The sequence below is a fragment of the Anas platyrhynchos genome, chromosome 9 (assembly GCF_047663525.1).
Source record: "Anas platyrhynchos isolate ZD024472 breed Pekin duck chromosome 9, IASCAAS_PekinDuck_T2T, whole genome shotgun sequence".
Lineage (NCBI taxonomy): Eukaryota > Metazoa > Chordata > Aves > Anseriformes > Anatidae > Anas > Anas platyrhynchos.
The window spans coordinates 19588783-19611656 of record NC_092595.1 but is presented as its reverse complement, the minus strand read 5'-3'; the positions used below and the strand labels follow the sequence as shown (position 1 = coordinate 19611656).

Genomic DNA, 22874 nt, shown 5'->3' with positions numbered 1-22874 from the left:
GCCTTTCTCAGGAAATATACCTCCTAGGTGTTAACTGTTAATTCACACAAAGCCCTGGAACCTATCTGTGCTCTCACCTCAGTTGTGTGAATTTTTCTGCCACTATAAGTCTGCAAGTGCCACACCAGCACTGCAATGTCTGAAGTTGCAAATTTACCAGACCTCCTATTTACCAGGTAGTTTGCTTAATTAATAATAATTTATTTTACCAGAGTCCTATAACACCATGCCACTCCAGCATCTTCTAGAAAACTACTCTAAGTGGCTGTGGAACTCTCATCAGATTTGATGGTGTGACACAAACAGCTGCATTCCTTGCTAATACTGCCTGCATTAGTTATTTTTTTCCTTAGGGCTACAGTAAGGACAGTGTTACACCATACACAGCTACAAGAACAATTAACTGCTCACCAGATTCTAGTTCGCATGGTCTGTGAAAACCTTATTCTCTCATCTGCTTTTTTAAAACTTCCAGCTTCTCTATCATTTCTTATCTGGTAGATGAGTTTTGCATATCAGTCTGAAAATATATTTTACAAGGAAAGCTAATAAGCACACGAATGGGCTCATTTATGCTGCCATGCATGAGGCAGAGCAAAGCCATGAATTATCTCTTGAGGACTGTGCAAAAACAATTTATAGTTCAATGTGCTGGGCCTTATAAATAGTAAAACTGAAACTAGTTATAAATGACTTTAGACAAGACACCCCATACAGATCCATTATACAGTGTGAAAAAACATCTTCCTAAAAACCCAGCAAAGTTCAGCAGAATATGTTGTTGATGTGTACTGATGCACGGCTCTGCCACTGCAAATGAAGTCTCCTTCAAAGCATTCAGTCAGCATTGCCTCAGCAAGTTACAGCTTTGAGTTTACACCCTACAGCACTTGAAGAAAGTGAATATTTAGACAAAGACAGAACAGCAAATTCACATAAGCAATTTCATCTAAGGTACCAGATTTGCTGATTTGTTAATACTATTTGCCCATAGCAATTCCATTCTTGGGTTGTCGAGCACATTTGTTACGTATGTTCAAGAAAAAACTGTATTAATGAAAAATACCTTATCCTGCAAGTTTTTCCATCTCTTCAATTCTGCACTTAGAGCTGGAGCTTTCACATACCACCAGTAATCGTTGCCTTGCTTTTAGCATTTTTAACTTCTAGATATTCGAGATTCACAACAAAGGATAGCAATGTTACTAAAGGAAGGAGAAACTAAGGTTGTGAGACAATGGTTACAGGAAAAGGCAGTGAAGGAGGGAAAAATACAAATCTAGGAAAGGGGAAAGCAAAGAGGAATAGGTTCTCAAGTTGGCATAAAGGTTGTGGAGGACATGGGTGTCCCAGTTCATAGGAGTGCTATATAAATTTATAAGAGAAAAATATAATCAAATTCCAATGGCAAGAGTTAAGAGTTTGGAAAATTCCAGATTTTGTGTTCATGAAATCCTAATGATGTCCATCCTTGTATTCAAAATGAAATGCATAAGTTAAGGATCTAATGGAGAAGAAGCAGACTTTTAAGCTAAATTTCATATGGAATTGTATCTAAACATTGGCCGTTTTGAATGTAATGATACATGAGCTAAGCCTTCATTGATGTCTGAGAATTGGTAGGAAAGGAATCCGTAGAGTTGTGTTTAGGCCATCTATTGATGCAGCAGAAACAAGCCAAGATTGTTAGTAATACATTTATGTTTGCAATCTGCATTTTTTTCACATTTTCAAATTTGTATGCTGGATGTTAAGAGGTTGAAGAGGGCTGAGATGAATTTTCCTGTGTTCCATTTCTGATTTTGCAAGTTAACATTGGTGCGATATCAACATTCTTCTAGCAAGTGCAGAGCATAAGGCTGTATGGGCTGCTGTGGGGAAAGCTAACTCCATCCCAGCTGGACCCAGTACAGCCTTTCATCTCCTTTACTGGTACATTCCCAGGGTGCTGCCCTCACAGAAAGTGAGGGGCTTCTGTGGTCATTGTGAGCCAGAGATGTGCAAGGAACTCTACCTATTCCTGTCCTGGCAGTAGCCAGGAGACATTTGTAGAAACACACCTTCTTTTTTTTTTTTTTTTCCAGGTTGGAAGAAGACTTTGTGGAATAGTTTGTTCACACACTGATAGAATTTTTCTAAAACTTGACTTATCCTGTCTAACCTGGTTAATACAGACCATATGTATTTTTTAAAGTTTTTTGTTTTTGTTTTTAATGTCTAGCAGCTAAGTATGGACCTAGAGATAGGTTGAAATTAGTTGAGCTAAAACAAACCTGTTCCACTTAGTTCTACATTATAAACACTGAAAATGAAACAATATGTATATATATATTTAAAAAAGACTCACTAATGGATAAATAGATTCAAGATTCAGGAGAAATTATTTCAGCTCCTTTAGCTCAGTCAATTGCTTCTTTTTTTTCTGTCTCTTCTGCAGAAGTCTTGAGGTTCATACTATGCCAGGAGTGCAAACTGCCTCCAGTATTCAGCACTGAGGTACTTTTACCTTTCAGAAACTAGTATGTGCAAGTAAAAGCCTGCTTTGAAAGCAGATATTGTTACTGACTGATGTTAGTAGTTTTAAACCTGTAGTCTGTACTTTAAATGGCACAATAATAGTGCCACATCTGCAGCAAAGCAGCAAACCAATGTCTTGAGAATCAATGATATACTATAGTCAGTACATTCTTGATGCACTGTTTATTTATTTATTTATTTAGACTAAAATAGCCATTTGAAAAAATGTTGGACCCAATTCTCAGCTGGTGTTTTTAAGCCCTATTCCATTGATTTTGAGCTCTCAAAGGGAATGGAAGCTCTGAGATACTGACAATACAGATCACGGTGTACAAAGAATACTTCAGATGTAACAGGCTGTAAAACAGCTGTATTAAATCTTATATACAGTGGTTAATGATTCTGTTTGAAAATTGCATTGTATCTTAATGTGCTCTCTCCTTTGCTTCTTCCTTTTGAACCACCCAACAGCCACAATAAGCCACCTGTGATTGCAGTCTCATAGAGTCAGGATAATTGCCTAGATCAATAGTTACGGTCAACCTACAGACAAATAAGAAAGGAAGGTGAAAATTTCTGACAAGTGATTTAATGCTTCACCTTTTCATAACTCTTTGCTGTCTGCTTCGTGTGGCACTGGGTGACTGTAGCAGCTTAGAGCAAACTCTGAGGAAGGGGATGGAGAATGGAGGGTGGGGAGCTCTCTCTCTTAGCCTTTGATCTATGGAAGAACATTAAGGCATGCCACAGGAGACAATTGTATAACTGCCTTTTTCTGGTACCATTTAACTAGTCAGGAGGGTAAGATAAAATATTTGTTCAATGCATCTCTAGCACTGCTCCATATGCTGTCTTTGAAGGAGACACTTTTTTTTTTTAGATCCACCTACTTTGACAGTTAATATTAAAAAACATAATCTGGAATCTATCAAATGAAGTGTAAAGATATCTGACATTTCAGCATGTATTCAAATGAGATCCAAACGCAGCTGCCTGAGCATTCATTGGCATGATCAACTGCCATTTTTCAAAGAAATTTGGAAAGGGTTAGAAAATTCTTTCTTTCAGTATGACTAATCATGTAAATATTCTCATCTACAAATGTAACAGGAAGGGGTTTTAAAAATCACAACCCAAGCGATACCGTTTTCTAATATGGCATTAGTGATATTTTAGAATATGAGATAAATGTTGCATTGATCAAGCAATCGTCCAATCTGCAGCCTCATCATTTTTGGTGTGATGAACCATTTGTTTCTGGGTGTAGGACCTACATCAAATGCAATTATCACTTAATCAATCTTGAACAATATAAATACATGAAGGTTTACTGGATCAATTAAGAAGTTAGATCACTTCATCAGTAAAATAGTACAAGATTATTTTAAAAATGGATCTCTCTTGTTTTATACAATCAGTTTCGTATATCTGAGGCAAAGATGAGGGCAGACCTAAATTACACATGCAACTATTTTATTATCAAAACAGCAGTCCTAAGATTGAAATCAGGTTATTACTGAGTCAGTTAAATAAACTGCAACAATATAAATAAATTCCTGGGAACAGTGCCATTCTTTATGCAGTATTTACATCAAACATTTGTTTGTTCTAATTCATAAATAAATTCTAGGTAATTGCCTGGTACTGAAATTCACCTTTCTTATCTAGAGTTTCACCCCTTAATTTGCATAAATGCAGTTTATCAAAGGGTGCTAAAGCAGTCCATTGCTATGGAAACTAAGTATCAATTGTTGGTGAATTAATTGAAAGAAGATATCTACAATTACAGAACATATTATGGAAATTTTCAAGTGAATATAATGTTGGGTGGAAGAAGAGCAAATCATTTTGGAAAGGGAGAAATTTTAAATTAATGTTTTTAGTGGCCTTTGAGATTTCTACAAATAAGTTCTTGAATGGCTTCTGGAATTATTGGCAAGACATGGTGTGTTTTTATGTGATGTGTTAACTGTAGTAACTACTCTTATTTTAAAATCCCCGGATAACTTTTCTGATGGTTCTCACTTTGAAGTAACTGCAATGACACTTTTTTTTAATGATAAAACATTTAATTAAATGCAGTGAAATGCACAGCATATATAACTGAACACATGCACAAATGAACCTGAGGGAAAACATGACAACTTTGACATAAGCTAGTAAAAGCTGGGGTAAAGAATCAGTTGAGCCATCAACAGCTGTTTTCTTGACAAGTAGCATGGAATGAAATAGTCAAAAAGCAGTTTTAGTACCTAAGGTGCTATTCAATGAACGTGATTGAAATCCTATTTATAAGACAATGGGAATCTTTCCATAGACTTCCAGCTGGCTATGAATCAGATCCAGTAAGTTTTGTTATGTTTTTCATCGATTGAAGTGTTCTCTCCTGTGCCATTTTATCTCATTTAACAATTTTTCTGCAATATAAAATACATCTACAATATAAAATATAATTCCTATCTAAATATAATTAGGCCTGTAACAAGTCTAGCACATTTTTGTGTTAGAAAAACCTCACAGAACAAAAAAATTAATAGTAGTAGTATTACAGATAACCATCCCAAATTATTTTAAGATTTACATGAATTCTAGCATGAGTTTCACATATGACCTCTGTAGTCCTCATTTTATTTCAACATATAAGTGATGTAGACAGTAAGAAAATACTTCAGGTTTTTGGATTTCTCATAAAATTTTATTCTTTCATATGAGTATGTAAGGGCTTTTAGTAACTGTATGCCTAAAAATGGAAAGTTTACATAGAGGGTTGCTTGATTTATCTATTTTTATAATTTACAGTAATGTTATCTTTCAGTAAATATGGCAAATGTAGGTGCTTGATCTCAGAATCATCTTGAAAGCCACTCTTTTGGGTGCAATTCCATTCAAAATCTTTTGCAAATAATCATTTACCTGCTCAAACCTGATGACTTTCTCCAAATTTCTACTTTTTTTTTTTTTAAAAGCTTTGAATTTAAATCATTATTTGATCCTCAGAAAACATTTTTTTTTCCTTTCTCCAAAAACAGCTGCAGTGGATGAAAGCTTTCTTCTCTCTTGATTGCTAGCTAGCAAGCAGCTGTAAAGTTCTGCAGCAGGAGGGCAGGGGAAATCATTTAGAAAGAATTCACATATTTGAGTCTTCTTGTAAAGTACAGATTTTTATCACAACTGTTGCTAATAACATAACATCACAGGCACTGCACAGTAAGAACTTGGGAGATTTGCCAAGAGGGGTAAGAAAAGTTGGTTTAGTATGCTACATACCAGTATACAAAGGAGATGACCAGTGTAAGCAACTATATTAATAACTTGTATTTAAGAAGACCTGTTTGTTGTCAGGATGAGCAAGACAAGTAGAAAATTAATTTTATGGTATATGCACTCCCAGGAGAGTGAAGAGATAGTTTATAGTTCCTGTATTTCCTTCACAATTCTGTCTGAAGTGGACGGAAGAAATTTCCTTTATATATGTTGTTGCAGCATATAATGGTCTTTGTATTTAAAAATATGTCTTAGAAGAAAGGAAAAATGGACACAAGTTAGGGGATCATTTGAAAGGTCAGGTGAGTCAAGTAACTCTTCTCAGGCAATATGTGATGCTAAGTGATTTCTGCCTGAGGTATACTTGAAGAAAGTAGAAATGAGCCCTGCTGTCAGGTTGAGATGGGAATGATATTTCATATACTCTGTAAAACAATCAAGTTGCTTTTTCAGTTTTATACCCAAAAACCTAACTTTGAAGCTTGCTAAGTAAATCTCATCTCTGTTTTAGTACTACACCTTTCTGTCACTGAGCTACTCTGTTGGATGAGGGAAGCTGGCCATTCAGAGGTGTGAATTCAGCACATAAACTTGCAGCCACTTCCAGAGCAGAGAGAGCTGGGACTGGGGCATGTGGAGGGAAACTGGGGGTTGATGGTCTTCCTTGTGCAAGCTCAGTAAGCTTATGCAAGGAAGTATAGGTACTCTTTGCTTCCTAGGGAGCCCCAAAACATTGTGGCCCCAATAAAAATATTAGTAATTATTGAACAAGAGGAAGTTGTTGCAAATGTTGGTACATACAATGAGAGCCAGAATTACTGAAAACTTCAATGTGAAAAAAGGTAAATATGTGAAAATGTGAAAAAAGGTGAATATGGCACGTAAGGTGCCATGTAACCATAGTTTGTAGTCGGTTGTATGCACTTTTTATGTGAACAGAATGTTAAAGAAGCTAGGCATATTTGATAAGGAAAAGTGGCATGGCTTTTCTGACAAGGAAACCAAAAGGAGTATATGTAAATAATCACTAATATTAAATAGAAACAGAATTAATTTAAAATAATCTCATGTGTCTGTAATAAAAATATAGTTACCCAGCAGCATAATGCTTCAGAAAAATTGGTATTTCTAGACTGCAGAAAAAAAAAGCCAGTTGAGTTCAAGGTTTAATTAATTTTATATGCTGATTTATGCTTACAGAAATATATTCACAAAAATGCAAAACCCTTTTCTTTCTAGATTGCAGTGAAATGAAAGTATGACCTGCCAATTGATTTGGAAAATTACTGAAGGAGTAGAATATTGAAAGTATCTGTATTTCAGAATAAAATATTTCTCTAAAGATTTAAAATGACAGTAGCTTCATTTTTGAATCATGCTATCACTGCCAATATGAGTCGATTTATCTGTAGATTCACTATTATCAGGAACATTTCAAAGATAAATACTTGGAAGAAAAAAACACCCTGAATCTTAAAATGAGAAATACTACATATTACATTTAGTTTATCAAGGAAATGATAATATATCTTTTTTAGCTCAAAGAAGTAAAGTGATTAAGTGATTTGAACAAGTAGTAGCAATATCCATCCTAACTACTTTCCTTTTGATTACATAGTATTTTCTGAAATCATAGCCTTGCTCATAGCAAAATACAAATGTCATCATTGACATTTTTGATGCAGGACAGCAAAGTTACCTAGGCAAATGGCCTGGTTCCTAAAGGCTGCATTAGAGGTTTTGTGCATGTGTATCTGTTCTTACAGCATCGCTTAGGAAATATATCTTCCTCTCTCTACTTAGAAGAGTCAAATTTGTCACTAGGAGGGATGATTTTTACAGGTGAGTTCTATAGTCACAGGCAGCTTTTGAAAAATCTTTTCTCTTTTTCTCTAACAGAACAGTCGAAAAAAGGGATCAGTAAGGGGATTAGTAGCTTCATGTTTGAAAGTGACATTTGCTAAGCTGAAAAATCGAGGTAGGGGGTTCCTTTTTTTTTTCTTCCCCTATAAAAGCTTCAGGAATAAATGCTGTGAAGGTTGAAGAGCAATTTAAGAAGATTAAAGATGCTGGCATAAGAAAAATGAGTATACACTGCCTGTGAATAACTTTATGGTGGAAATTAAGGAGAACTATGCATGGAATGATATTCTGGAGCAGCCATCCCCAGGAGCAGAGGGGACATGAGCCCATTTGTTGCTAGGATGAAGTTCATTATAGTCAGAAGGAGTTGCTTGATGTGCTTGTCTGCAATAACTGATTGGATGACTCTTCTATGTCTGATGTGCCTTAGCCTATCCATTCAGCTTCATTTTGCCCAAAGAAAGTAGGTGCCTTGGGAGATGTAAGACGGGAGATGGCGGCAATTTTTTAGCTAGTTTGAACTTAATGATCACCACTGTGATGAAACTTTGGATTTAATCTAATATATGATAGGTAAAGGATGACATGATTTAAACATCAAAGCCATGCATGCATTCTGTGACAAGTATTTGTTGATGGGTATGTTAGGATATCAGTCATGGGAAAGATGATGACTTTGATCTTTCTACATAAAATTCACAACATTTTGTAGCTAAGCATTGAAACTTTATCAAGCTTGCTGTCAGTAGTAAATGTAATTAAACACTGAAAATGTTTGGCAATTGAAGGATCCCACAGAAATATTAAAAAATAAAAACTGGTACCAAAGAAAATTTTGGTGCGTTTTTACAGACTTTGTACAGAGAAGGTCAGATGAGACAGTTATAGCAATCACTAGCTCCTATGAGTCTTTAATGTTGCAGTGTTTGTGAATGTTTCTTGGTACAATACATTGCTAAAATAGGCATTTTAGTAGAATTTCTAGAATTTTATCTGGTACTGAGATAGTTATATCCTAATTATGTGAAAGTTTTAAGTTTGGAGATTTGTTTTTGCCTGAGCATTTTATTACCTACTATTTTCACAAAATTCAATAAAAATATTGCTGGAAGTGTATAGAAATTTCAGTATTTTGACCACCTACTGTTGTATTCATGATATAATTCCATAACTTCTTCTAAAATAATAGTGGAATACCTGAAGCAGATTAATTGAATTTACTGATGTCTGGTTTCTTTAAACATTTATAGTGCTATACTCTTCATTTGATTCAGAAGTATTATAGAGAGCCTCTAGGTAGTATACAGCAGAGAAAAAAGCACCAGTCTAAAAAGTATATGGTTTTCAAAAATGCAAATAGGGTGCAGTGAAAAAGTTATTCTATTTGGTAAGTCATGATAGTACTGGCTTCTGTGAGGTTTTGATGTCTTTCTGTAGACCCTGTATAGAAGCAAATATTAGGAGATTATATAGCTTCTACATACTTTCTTTTATTTGAAGCAAGATTTTCACTGAAGGGTGACTTTTCTTATAGCTGTATTACTCTAGGCCTAGTGGATTAATCCAAACTACCTCGGTACGTTCATAAATGTCATTTGAATTGTGATGAAATTAATTAGTACTGCATGTCAGACTGTAATGAATTGCTGTGTTTATCTAAAACTGTAGAATTTCTTTAAGCTTATAGTAAATAGAGGAGTTTGCTTAAACTAGAATTTCCATTGAATTCTTACCATAATTCAGGGAAGTACTCACTGAGGGACCTTCTTTTATGATAGTAGATGGATCCATTGATTTTTATTCAGTGTTATAACCCACTGCCCATGCTTGGTCTATAGTTACTGCAGCTACCATCTTTTACAAGTTTTTCTTCCTATTATTCATGGAAGACTTTAACAAAATTGAGGTCACACACCAAGATTCACCTGGACTTCTGAGAGATCTCATGGGATAGTGCTGGTGGCGGTGAAGAGAGCAAGGAGATCAATTTAGAAGCTGCAAAGTAGTTTATGCAATATAATTAATTTACATACTGCAGATATCACTATTAAAAAAGATACAGCTGGACTATGAGAACATTTGGGAGTATTTTGGTTGCATTTTTATTTGCAGAAATTTGGATTTTTTTTTTATAATCTATTTAAATATGAGACAGGTAAAGTAGAATAATAAAAAAAAAAGTGGTTACTTCGTACTGTGTCAATTGCATATACATGTTGCCATGCATGAAATAATGTAGAATTTGAGACATGAGCTATATGACTGGGTGATTTAATCTATATTCAATAAATTCTCCAAACCCAATTTCAACAAAGAAAGTCTATCTTAACAGGACTTCTATTTGAGAAAAAGGGTAGTGAAGTTATTCCTTTTTATATATGCTATTTAAAAATTGTTGTTTACAACCTACTGGCTGTTAAAGTAGACAGCCCACTATAAAAGTAATGCAGTATGTGAAATAAACTGAGGCAACTTGTAGGTGATACTTCTAAAGGCAAGGTGAAGTTACTAGTGGAGGTTGTATAATTCTAGTTTAAGACAAAGTAAATAAAGAAGAATTAATATGAGGTTATGTGGAATGCTACCAAAATCCACAGTGGCTGGAAGTCATGCAATTGTCCTTTTAATTCAGCAATGCTTTCTAAGGACTAAGATACTAAATTCAGTTAATTTGTAACAGAACCATGTGTGTAGGCTGTAAAATTAATTATGAAAGCCAGTTCTATGAAATTTACTACAGAAATGCATAAATTCACAGTGATTTTTTTTTTTTCTAGAATGAGTTTCTAAAGTTAACGGTTCAAGTTCTTATTTGGCAGCAACCCAGGGACAGAACTAAATGAGAAATTGCTAGATCTTTAGGATGAACTGAAGTGTTGCTGAGATGTATGCAAGCCTTGGAAGGTCTTAGGGATCCATTGGTTGATATAGGTATCATTGTAAGAGTGGGATAGCCTACTCGTCTTAATAACCTAACAAATTACCTAACTGTAAATGCATTTAGAGACTGCAGCTTACGGTACCTGTATAACATCAACAAGCCTTTCCTCCAGCATGTTTGCTCCCAACCTGTCATGCAACAAGATGTGTCCTTGCTCAGATCATGTTTCCTGTGTGATTGAATAGCTACACATTAAGTGGTATTTTGTTACGGATAGAGAGAATTAACCCTTAGTCTAAAGAAGAAGAGAAACTGTATCTCCAGCTAATCAGTAGCGTTCCTGTGTGGCGTGATCTAGGTGTTCCTGCTCCGGCAGGGGGATTGGACTAGATGATCTTCTAAGGTCCCTTCTACTCCCTAAAATTCTGTGGTTCTGTGGAGCTGGGTGAGTGGTTGGTCTGTTCATTGATGTTTGGTGTCCAATTGCTTTCATGTAATATACTTCATAAATCCAGGTCCTGCCACCTTCTCCATTGCTGACTGCTAGAGAGTAGTTTTCCTACCCCTCTCTTTGTATGCTGGTGTGTGCGATTGGTCCATTACATCAATGTCATCTGGCTCTTTGTTGCAAAACAGCTTAAGTATCCAATTCAGTGGTTGTTGCTTCAGCCTTATTTGCTGCTGGGAGTGGCTCAGAGAGGGGCACGTATGGAGCAGTAAGTGGAGCTGGAACTGATTGGGTATCTGGTCAGTATTCTGAATTATACAGGCACTGCACTGAGCTGAACTCTGTAGTCTAAAGAGGACCTGTTATTATATATTTATAATCTCTAACCAGTGAAAAATTTGCTTGGCAACAGAGCTATTGTTGTCTCTGTAAGACCAGTCGATGGCATTACTAGTCAAGGGATAAACCTGATTCAAAAATTTAGCTTTTTGTTCCTATTTTGTTCCTTAAGTTTGAAACACAAAGAAATTCAGCTGTTGCAACTGGCAAGTCCTTCTCTGCCCTCCCACACAGTGCAATTAAAAGCTCTGAATAATATTCTAGTTTGTCTTTTTAAAACTGTTAAAACAAAACTAAATGCTTAGGGTTTGTTTCTCAGAATCATCATGAGAGCAGTAGATACTTAAGTTAGCCAGTAGCAAATGGTGAGGAGGTGGATGATCCTGCCAGCCATGCAAAGAATAAAGTGCCTGATACTGATGAAAAGATTGCAAGTTTGGCTTCTGCCTGGCTTGAATAATTTGTACCTAGGAGTAACTTGGCACCTCAACTCAGAGCTTTTGAAAAGAAAGTCTCTTCAGATGTGCATCTCTGGCAAAGCATCCTTTTCCCTTTAATCAATAAAAAGAACAATTTGATTACATTAGTCGCATCTGTTTTGAGATACTTTTTCTGAATGTTTTTGATTAAGAATTTGAAACTCAATAATATGGTATTCTTCATAGAATGGCTCGGGTTGGAAGGGGCCTCAAAAATCATCCAATTCTAACCCCCCGTGCCACAGGCAGGGATACCACCCACTAGATCAAGTTGCCCAGGGCCTCATCTAACCTGGTCTTGAACATCTCCAGGGATGGGGCATCCACAACCTCTCTGGGCAACCTGCTCCAGGGCCTCACTACCCTCTGAGTGAAGAATTTCTTCCTAATCTCCTGACCTAGAAACTGATCTGCCTTACTTATGCAAAGTATCTGGTTCTTAACTGTATCTAATTAAACTGATGTTTAACCTCATACAAGAATCTTTTTTATGTGGTTATGTGAAGTAAGGCTGCCGAACTGTATGTAGTGATGTAGTTCAGTATCTGGAAACTCCTTCACCTGGGCTTTGAATATTGTTTTTTTTATTATTATTTTTAAATTTATTATCATTATTATTTTATTTTTATTATTATTTTGTTGTATATTATTATTTTCTATTATTATTATTATTATTATTATTATTATTATTTTTCATGCAGTGGAATTAAGAGCAGATGTCATGTTAGCAGGGTTGGTTTTATGTCTCTGTAGGAAATGCCTCATTCTTGAGAGGCACACAAAACACTGCTTCTCAGAGGATAATTACTGTTTTGTTGGAAGAAAGGGTAAAATTCAATGCTGGTTAAACTGAGGTTTTAAAAATAAAATGTAAGACTGAGGGTAAAGGTGAGCTGCTAGTCCCGTGAAATGCTTGTTAGGGGAGCCCTGAGTGCATGGAAAGTTTTGTTTCTTCATGCTTTATCTCCTTCCACTGGGTGTCCCTGATGCTGCAAAATTAATTTGGTTTTAATTTAAAGACTAATATTGAGGTTGAAATGCATTGTGAGCTCTCGGAATTATTTTCCTCCTTGAAGTTATGGTCATTTGCCTTCTAGAAAGGAGTGATGCAATTTGAATTCCAATGCATGTCACCCTGAAATAATGTTGCATGGTAGATTACTCCTATATGCATTTAACAAAGTTGTCACATATCATACAACCTGGGAAAGAGACTATAATAGGAAGGTTGCAGATGGTAGCTTATTAAAACATATTCTGTAGCAAGCCTGGCTAGTCAATGAAACTGAGTCAAGCAGCACTCTTAGATTTTTTAGCTGAAGTTATTTACCTTTGAAAGTACAAAGTTATGGGAGCAAGTAGGTTATGACTACCTCTGGAAAAGAAAGCCACGCGATGCTTTTTTTTTCTTTTTTTTTTTCTTTTTATTTTCTCTTTTTTTAAAAAAATATTTATTTATTTTAAAACCCGGATGTTTTATAGAAGTGGTGCAGGTATTGCAAGATCTGCTTTTTAATTACCCCACGCCCAGCAGTGTATATTCCCCTATGTAACCTATAGGCAGGAATTAAGAGCCTGAGGTCAAGAGGAATTTGTGAAATAGCCAGGAGGTATACATTATACAATAATATATATATTATGCTTTCATCAGGTTTTATGTGATAAAGAAAACAAAGGTCTGCTATCTCATCTCTTTTTAAATGAAACATTCAACATAATGTGATCACTTGCTAGACAAATACAATTAGTTATCAATTACCACTAAATTGTCATTCATTTCCTTTCCAAATCTCTAGTACTTTGAGTTCCTTCAATGAGAATTGTGCTGACTAATCTCACATTGGCAGGAGGTGATAAAACACCCCTTGAAATAAGAATTATTCTTACTTGCTGAACACCAAGGTTGGCATTTGAAATTGGACTAATGGTACAGCATCAGGTGGCTAGAAATTGTTTGTTGATGATGAACTGAATGCTATATACATTATTTTCAACTCCTTCCAGCTCTCTGCATGTTGCAGGTTTTCTAACAGATATGTTGTCCTTAGGTTTGCTCAAGATCTATCTTGAAAATGCTTTTCACTGAAAAATGCTGGGCTTTACAAAATGTCCTTAGCTTTCCAGTTGCATTTCTGTCTCTCCAGGAAAGGAAATTGAAACAAGGGAAATGTGACTAACATGCATAAAATATTTTTATTTCCTTTTTGTATAAAAAGGAAACCAGTAGGTCTCAGTGGAAATTTGTAAACACACAAGTTGTATGGACTTACCTGAGGTAAGGTGGCTATTCCATAATTTTACAGGGTCATATTTGCTCTGCTCTCTGTGGAGATAATGATAAGGAAGGATGTAGAGATCCTACTCTTCCTCAGTAATTGTTTCCACTATAAAGTCTAGCAATGCTTCTCTACTTTTGAAGTCTTGAAATGTGAGACTTTATGGAATGTGTTTCTTTCTTTGTTATGATGAGAAGGAGTAGCATTGTAGAAGTTAAAGCATCCTGAAATAATCAGAAAAAATGGTATTGTAGTACCTATAATTGTCAGGTTTCTCTTTATTATATATTTTTTTTTATTTTATTTTTCCCCAGCTCAGGTCTGGGCAACAAGAAATAAGAAACTCTTGTGTTTTTGTACTATGTATATTTTTCTTGTCTCCATGCTCAAATATGTCACAAGAGGCTTGAGAGAGACAAGGTCTGAGCAGACACAACCAAACTTTGCCATTTTCCATATTAACAAAATGTTGTATGATTGCATTGGCATAATACAGACTCTAGAAAATCCAGTTCACTAGGCTGGTTTGTAAGCCAAATCTTAGTCTTGTATTAACAGAGTGGCTCCAAGGACAATAAGAATAAATGCACTTCTGCCCCAGTTACACACGATTATCAAATTCTGCTCTCTTCTTAAATATCCCTTACGGCACCTTGGAAAGGTGCTATCCTATAGCTGTGTTTTGGCAAGCCCTTAAACCTGCAGTACCTGGGACAGAAAAGCCTTATACTGTAGTCCTCAGCTGACCATATTCAACTGCCACATTAAATACCATGGATGCCTGTGTTTGTCAAATACATTTGCCTGTAGGGAACAGAAAGTGATTTTAGTTTGAGAGAGGGCAAACATTTCCAGCCTTTGGATATATATATTAAAAACTTTTTGGAGTTTTTAAATCAGTCTCTTTCACACTCAAGAGCTCATTTTTTGCCTTTGGGGTAAATGATTCAGAAGAGGCTAAAGAGGGAAAAAAAAAAAAAAAAAAAAAAAAAAAAAGACAGTAGGTGAATTTTCTTTCTCTGACCATCTAGACAAGAAACCCCATGTGGAAACATAAAGCTATGCATTTCTGTTGCTGGACAAAACTTGTGGATTTCTGAATGATATGCAGTAATCTAATCTGGAAGTTTCTGTAGCCCCAGAAAGATTCCTGCAGTGTGTAGCATAGTTGCTCTGTTGTGGTTAATTAAGAATAAACTCAGCTGAGACATGCACCCACCTATCTTCCCTTCACCTTCTGCCCTCTACCCCCAACCCCCTGCCCCATTTTGTATTGTTTTACCTAGTTTTAATGTGTTTAACTAACTTATATTGAACTAACTTGTTATTGACAAGTACATGTTTATTTGTTTGGCTGGATAAGCTTGTGTTGTGTTTTCTAGTTTTATAACAACACTAGGAATTGAACTGTGAGACCATTTAAGCTTTGTTCCTCAGTGATAAATTCACTAGGAAAAGGTTTGATGAGAAAAGAGCACTGCAAGGGAAAATTGTCTTCATCTGCTTCTAATCTCCTAACAGAAAGCACCCTTAGGAGCAAATGACTTTACAGAGCTTAGCTAGGCATTGGTGTGAAACCATCACAAACTGCAGGATATCAGTACTTTGTCCAGCTCAACTCCCTGATGCTGCTCCATATTTTGTCCTCCAGGCAGAACATTACTTCATTTTTTCCTGGTGACTAAAATGGATGATGAATATCATTCACTAAAATAAAACTTTTTAATTTAACAGGTAGAGATAATTTGTATTGCAAAGTTCTAAAACAAAACATTTGCCTAAAATGTTTTCTTTTCCATGAACCTAGTTCAGAATAAACCTTGGGAAGGTATAACTGCCCAAAAGAAAGCTAGGCATATGCTAATATTTAAAATATTTTAATATAACACATGCAAGTGTGCATGGACACAAACCCAGGTAAATAATGGAAAAGCCTAACTCCTAAAAACAGTGTTGTTTTCCCTTCAGGTTTCCAAATATTATCCCTTACAAGTTTTTAATAAGAGTTTCATGTAGATTCACTTGGTGCTACTGTTAAAGATTCTCTTCATAGACGTCTACAGTACTGTGTGAGTTATCTTTTGCAAACATATATAGATATATATTTTTACCTGACTGTAGACATTGATAGAGATGTTAGGCGATATTACATACTTTCTCTGATGTAATGAAATTTTAAACACAGCTGACATGATGAAGTTCTAAAGTCGGGTTTGATTTTACTACTGAAGAGGGTGAAACTCCTTGCCCTGGAGGAATGTAATGCAGGCAAGAACTTGAAAGGGTCTCAAGCTGGGAGTGGCCAAATCCAAAGGAAGAAATAACTGTGAGCTATTGGAGACTACTCATGATTGAATTAACTCTTATCCCACACTTTATGAAGCCCTGCAGAATGTCACAGTTCTTATACTCTTCTATTTGCTGGTGGTCACTGTTAGAGACAGTGGGTAACAGCCAGGGCAGAGCTTTTATCTAACCTGACTGTTCTTGGGTAGATCACTTTGTGAACTGTAATACATGTAGGAGACCATTCAGCACACCTACTGCAGTGGGGTCTCTTCTACTGCTTCTTTAGCTTGAGTTCTTGGACTGCATCGTTAGTTTGTATCATCTCATGAGGTTCAAAAATTACTTTGAAAGATTGATTTCTGGATGGTTAGGTTTTCTTGTGACCCCCATTTTGACTTCTAACCTTCATAAAAACAATCCTGGGAGAATAAGCGCTAGCCCATTCAGAGCTGTCTGTGCACATCAAGAATATATTCAGTAACATTAAAACAAAGAAATAATACTTTCTGTGCAGGCTTTCTGATGAAAAGCTGAACATTTCTAAGGGTGAAATTGCCAGCAAATGCAATGTCATTTCTGCTCAAAGTGTTTGTTGGAAAAAGAAAAAAATAAAATAAAACCAGGGAAATCACAGTGTAAATGTCTGAGGGGTTGTCCAGTCTAGCGAGTAGAAGGCTCTGGGAAGAACTTACAGCAGCCTTCCAGTACCTAAAGGGGGCTGCAGGAAAAGGGGAGGGACTCTTTGCCAGGGAGTGCAGTGATAGGATGGGGAATAACAATTTTAAGCTAAAAAAGGGTAGGTTGGATTAGACATTAGGAAGAAATTCTTTACTATGTGGGTGGTGAGGCCCTGGCCCAGGCTGCCCAGAGCAGCTGTGGCTGCCCCATCGCTGGCAGTGCCCAAGGCCAGGCTGGATGGGGCTGGCGGCAGCCTGGGCTGGTGGGAGGGGGCCCTGCACATGGCACAGGGCTGGAGCCAGGGGGTCTTTGAGGTCTGTAATGCTCTGTTCAGTAGGGTTGCTAAGAGGCATTCCAAGAGACAGAGTGGTACAATGAAGTAATGACACATCTAATATTCAATTACATATGTCTTTTATTTGTTTGCCTTTGTACCCTGCCCAGCACAAAGAGAGGCTTATTGTTCCTTAAATTACACGGGTTCTACAGGCAGGGATATTCCCACTGCTTTGACTCACAGCAGTACAATTAGTTACTTGATCTAGGTTCACTAAGATTTGTTTCCCACCATGAGCTGGTTAAAACAAGTAATGCAAAAATACCATTGTAATGAACACATTTATAAATGCAAGGGCACATCCAGGAGATTTTTATTTGTAGATTGAAATCTCAGAATTTATAGAGTCTGTCTTAGTTACTATTGTGGAGAGGGAGGGAAAAAAAAAAAACAAAACCACAACAGTGAACTCTATTAAAAAGATTGATGCATGGCTGGGAAAGCTCTTGACAATCACGATTTCTCTCGGAAGGGTTGTTTAACATAGGTATGGCAAAAGAAATGCTGGGGAAGGATGCAAATTTTCTTATAAATTTTTGAAGTACTTTGTACCTAGGAAAATAATGAAATGATTGAAACAAATTCTATGTAGCAACAAAAACATCCATGTTTAAAAAGCTAGAATTCATTCTGGGAAGCAGAAGTAAAATATTTCCTAGATATTTCAGCTATAGGTAGTCTGTACCACCATGATAGGCTGCATTTTCTGTGACCTGAACGTACCAGTAAATGTCCTTTGGAAGAAGTCCCTTCTCTTTTCCATAATCTGAAACGTACTTTACTGGATGAGAAACTTTACTACATGAGAAAGTATTCCTCTTAGTTGTTTATACCTTTCAGGTATATTCAGGTATATACCTTTCTGCTATATTCTTCCTTTGCTGCAATGTAGCTCGATATTGAATGCATTGTTCTCTTACATACATTAACATTCCTGATAATATTACTTCTGATTCTGTTTTCCTGTGGCAGGATCAACTACCCAAGACCTTACATTTATGGAGATTTCTCTCTGTCATGCATTTATTAACATCTACCCTGTCTTTTATTATAAAAATATTTTTTAGCTCTACCGATATTTTCAAATTTTCCTTTGTCCAGATAATTTTAACTTCAGAAGTGGGTGACTAAAAGGTGTGCATTTGGGTTTATGAGATATAGAAAGGGCTTGGTTCAAACCATTCTGTGGTTTTTTTGTTGTTTGTTTGTTTGTTTTTTGTTTGTTTTCATTTTTGTTCCTTCTCCTAATTTCAATCGGCAGCCTCGTAACTTTCAGGATACATTTCTCAGCAGCACTACATTACAGTTTTACAGTCCAAAACAGAATAATTGTAACAGGCTACTTTTACATTTGCTTATATTTTGTTATTCTGTTTTATTTGCTTAAAATTGTGCAACTTAAAATAATACATGTAGTTGTGTATTTCAGAGTTTTATATCAGCTATGAAGTAACTTTTATGTGTTGTAAAGAGATGCAACGTGAGTCTGCTTGCATTAGGAACGGTAACAATGTCAAGAAACATTGGGAATACTTCCAGTCAGAAGTGTCCGGTCAGCGTTTAGGCCTCTGTTATAAATGGCTCAGGATTCAAATTAGGATTAAATAAAAAAATAGGATTTATTAAAAGATTATAAAGGAATAGAGGTAAGCAAACAGCGCTGGGTGCACCGGGAGTCTCCGCTCCACCAGGACGCACACCAGTTACATCAAGCAGCTGATTTTTATGCACCTATACTAATACATATTCATTACTACTTCTAAAAAAAGAGATTATTAAAATTAGCTTCCGGGGTCCAGTTCCTCCTACTGGAGCACGCGCATCAGTCTCCTCTGGGGGTCTCTAGGGGTCTTTCATGCTGAAGGCTCGTAGTCTTCCTCTCACCCTTTGTACTTACTTGGCACTATTCCAAGTTTATGGAACACTCTCTGTACACTCTCCACAGGTCTTGTCTCCCAACCGTCCTTCAGCTTCTTTTTTCTTCCTCTTAATCTCTTGGCCCCCCTGGCCAGATACCAAGGATCCTCATAGTATCCCATAACAGTCACTAGTTGTTATCAGTTGTTCTGAAACTCCCAGACATCAAACACAAACAGCTTTCTTATTTGACGCTTCACGAGTAATTAAAACATTCTTCCCCAGCCATTCACAGACACATCTATAGCAGTGTTAAGTTAATCTCGAAGAAGACAGGAAAAAAGGCTGTAACTGTTAGAACTAGAAGTCAGGAATAACAAAAGCAAACAGGTTCATAAATTTAAGGAGTGTTTTCTGAAGACGTGATAAATTGACTGGAATGAGGGGGAGACTGGGGCACACTGCATCTGTGGTTCAAGAATTAAACTGCCATTGCAGGGCCCAGAGGCAGACAGGATTCAAACAGAATTATTCTTTATGGACACGAATTTATGGACACGAATTGGAATTGTTAAAACATTCCTCACACCTCCAAAGCCCTCTTGGACTTGCTGTTTATCAGTCGTGTCTGACACTGAGACCAATGTTCTCCACAGTTCTGTGATCATCTTGGAATTATTCTTGAGGACACCACAGACCAAAGCTCCTTTGAATTATATTGATGCTAATTACTTCCTGATAGTTTATACTATACTATGGATGGTAAAAGTTTGAAATACCTTGACTTACTTTTAGATGCCTCATATCTAGGGGCTTTGCTCTGCAGGGTGGGTTGGCTAGTTGGTTTGTGGCAACAAGCGCTAGCCAGCTACTCCTCCAACATATCTACTGTCTGTCAGCCTCTCTACCATTCAGGAAGACAGAGATGCCACTGGCTCAGTCTGTATTTTAGACTGAAATTGATCTTGATTTTGTCACTTAAAGTGAGTAGCCACCATCCCAGAATGTTTGCTTTAAAATTGTCATTATTTTCTTCAGGCCTGCTGTTTGTTTTGGTAAATGTATGGTTTTAGAGGAGGTGATCTGACAGCCACCTTTATTTTGTGATATTTTGTTCAGCAGGGTTGCTTAGAGATATTCCAAGAGACAAATGGTGGAGAAATGAAATGATGGCTCATCTAATATTCAATTACATATATGTCTTTCATTTGTTCACCCTGGCAACCTGCCCAGCACAAATAGATGCTTATTGTTCCTTAAATAAATTACCCTGGTTCCAAACTGCTCTGCAGTTAGGTACTTACAAGAGTTCTGGGTTTATTTGCTGGCACAGGCTGCTCTAAAGATACTCAGCCTTCTGTGTTTTGGCTTCTGTTACACTCATTACCTTGAAAAGTAATTATGCAAATATCACACAGCGTTAGGTTCAGGCAGGCTTTTATTTATTTATAAACACCTCAAAATTTCAATTTAAGGGCATGCAACTGAAAAATGTCTGCACAGGGTGAGAGATGGTGCTGCCTCCCCACCAATTGCTGCAATTCAGCAGCAAGCAGTAGATAAGCAATGCTGTCCCATTCTTTGCCTTGTCTGCTTATTGAAAGAAGAAGTGCAGTAAATTGGGCTGTAGACATCTAGTCATCATGGGATTTGGCTGTGCTTATAACAGGCAGGCACTGAACTGTATGTGAAGAACTTAATGCATTTTTTTTTTCTCATGAAAATAAAAAGGCAACCCTGGAGAAAAATGAGCTGAGATAGAGATGTCTGAAAGGTAACGTGTTTGAAAAGAAACAAAGGTTTCCAGCAGCCCCACAATAATTAATAAAAACCTTAAAGCTTGCAGGGTGGGACTGATTCTGATCTCTTGGTGATATTGATAAGATATTGCCCTATACAAGTGATCAGAGTCGCTGTTTACTTGAAATGCGAATTGAAGCTTTGCTTAGATGTTGCAGAGAAATGTGTACTGCAAATTGAATCTCTTAAGAACTGCTGGGTACGGAAGGCTGCTGTTACCAATGGGTAGCCAATGTGTGCAAAGGGATTTTATACAGTTGATCCAAACTGCATTCTTATTCATCTACAGAGAAATATACCAAGAGGAATGCCAGATGGGTGAGCTTCTGGGGATCTATAGACCATCAGTAAAAACTCACGTGTCCTTGAAATAGGTGTAAAATCTCACTGTCTGGGGAAGAGTTCTAAAGAGCCATGAGTATTGAAGGAATAATTAGGTTTTACTATCAGGAGAGCTCAAATGTTTAGATTTCTGCAAAAATCAAGCAGAATTTTTTAGACTGTGAATGCTATTCGTGTAAGAAGATAAGGCCTCTTTTAAAGTGTTCAGAATAAGCTTCTTAAAATCAGGTACTCCTATTATTGCTTGAAATATATTTGAAAACTATTTCATAATATGTTTGAAAATGCAGTCCTCTTTTACCTTCAATGGCTTTTGCCCTTATGTAGTGACTTCATCCAAAGAAAAGTATGCTGTCAAGGAAAGACTGCACGGGGATCCTGGCAAGAACATGCGTGTCACTTGAAGCATCACTAACAGCTCAGTGGCTAGCACAAGACAGAGAACTAGGTGCTCTCAGAGTTCAGATTTTGGCTATGTAGCTGATGTTCCTTTTTTGTTTAACCTCTTCCTTTAGCATGTTATCCATCCGTAAAGTGGATAGACTGTCACTACACTGCAGGAATTATGTGAAGCTGAAACAGAGCTTCAGAAATGAGAGGTGCCATAAAAAATATACATTAATAATAAATATACCTAAGTTTTCTTATTTGCCTTAAGGAAAGAAGCAGAAGGTCCAGAAAATCCTGGATAGTACCCATGACGTGTAATTTTCCATAAAGGGTTTCATTCCATGCTGAAGGTAAGACACAAACGTGGATGCACAGCAAGGGCTTAAAAGAGCTAGTAATGGCCCTAATCCTATTTACTATCCCAAGTAAATGCCTTCCTTGAAGGGACTGGAAAGGTAGTTATAAATGTGCTTAAATACTTATGTGTATGTGTGTATAAAAGTATATATGGAGTGAAATGTGTGTAGATACACATACCTGGGTGGTATGGCTGAAGTTAAAGGGACCATGGAAGATCATACCTGCACAAATTAGGACATTGAGTATTACTCTTGATCATCCGAACACAGGGATTTGCTGTGGATCCAGTAACTCCTGCTCGGTGGACTCCTGCTGTGACTTCTAATTTTACATGCAGTCACTTTAAATACATTAATACTCTGTGTCTCACGCAGGGTAACCTTCACAGCAGTCAGGTAAACCTGGCTATCATTTAGTAAGTGCATAATGTTATAAAGTTCTGTCTGCCCTCATTTTTGTGTTTGTCCTGCCTGTTGCATGCTTCATTATATGCATGTATGCATATTCTACTTCAGCTGAGTAAGGCTGAGACCAAAAATGTGTACATACAGAGTAACTAGTTCTGTACTTTAAAAATATGCAAAACCCAATACAGGCTCCTGCAGCTCTCTGTTAACTGGTATTTGAGTGGTCTCAGAGGTAATAATGATTGTAATGTTACCTTACAATGCAAATATCTCATTTATTTCCTCTGAAGCTGTGAAAGTCCTCCAAGTAGACTAACGGGTTTTATACTATATTTTTATGCATGGCA

General features: G+C 36.7%; 1 long non-coding RNA gene across 2 annotated transcripts in view; it reads left to right on the top strand.

Annotated features, from left to right (window-relative positions):
- LOC106017895 (uncharacterized) overlaps positions 1 to 22874 on the top strand; it is a 216954-nt gene that overhangs the window by 36802 nt on the left and 157278 nt on the right. The window lies entirely within an intron of this gene.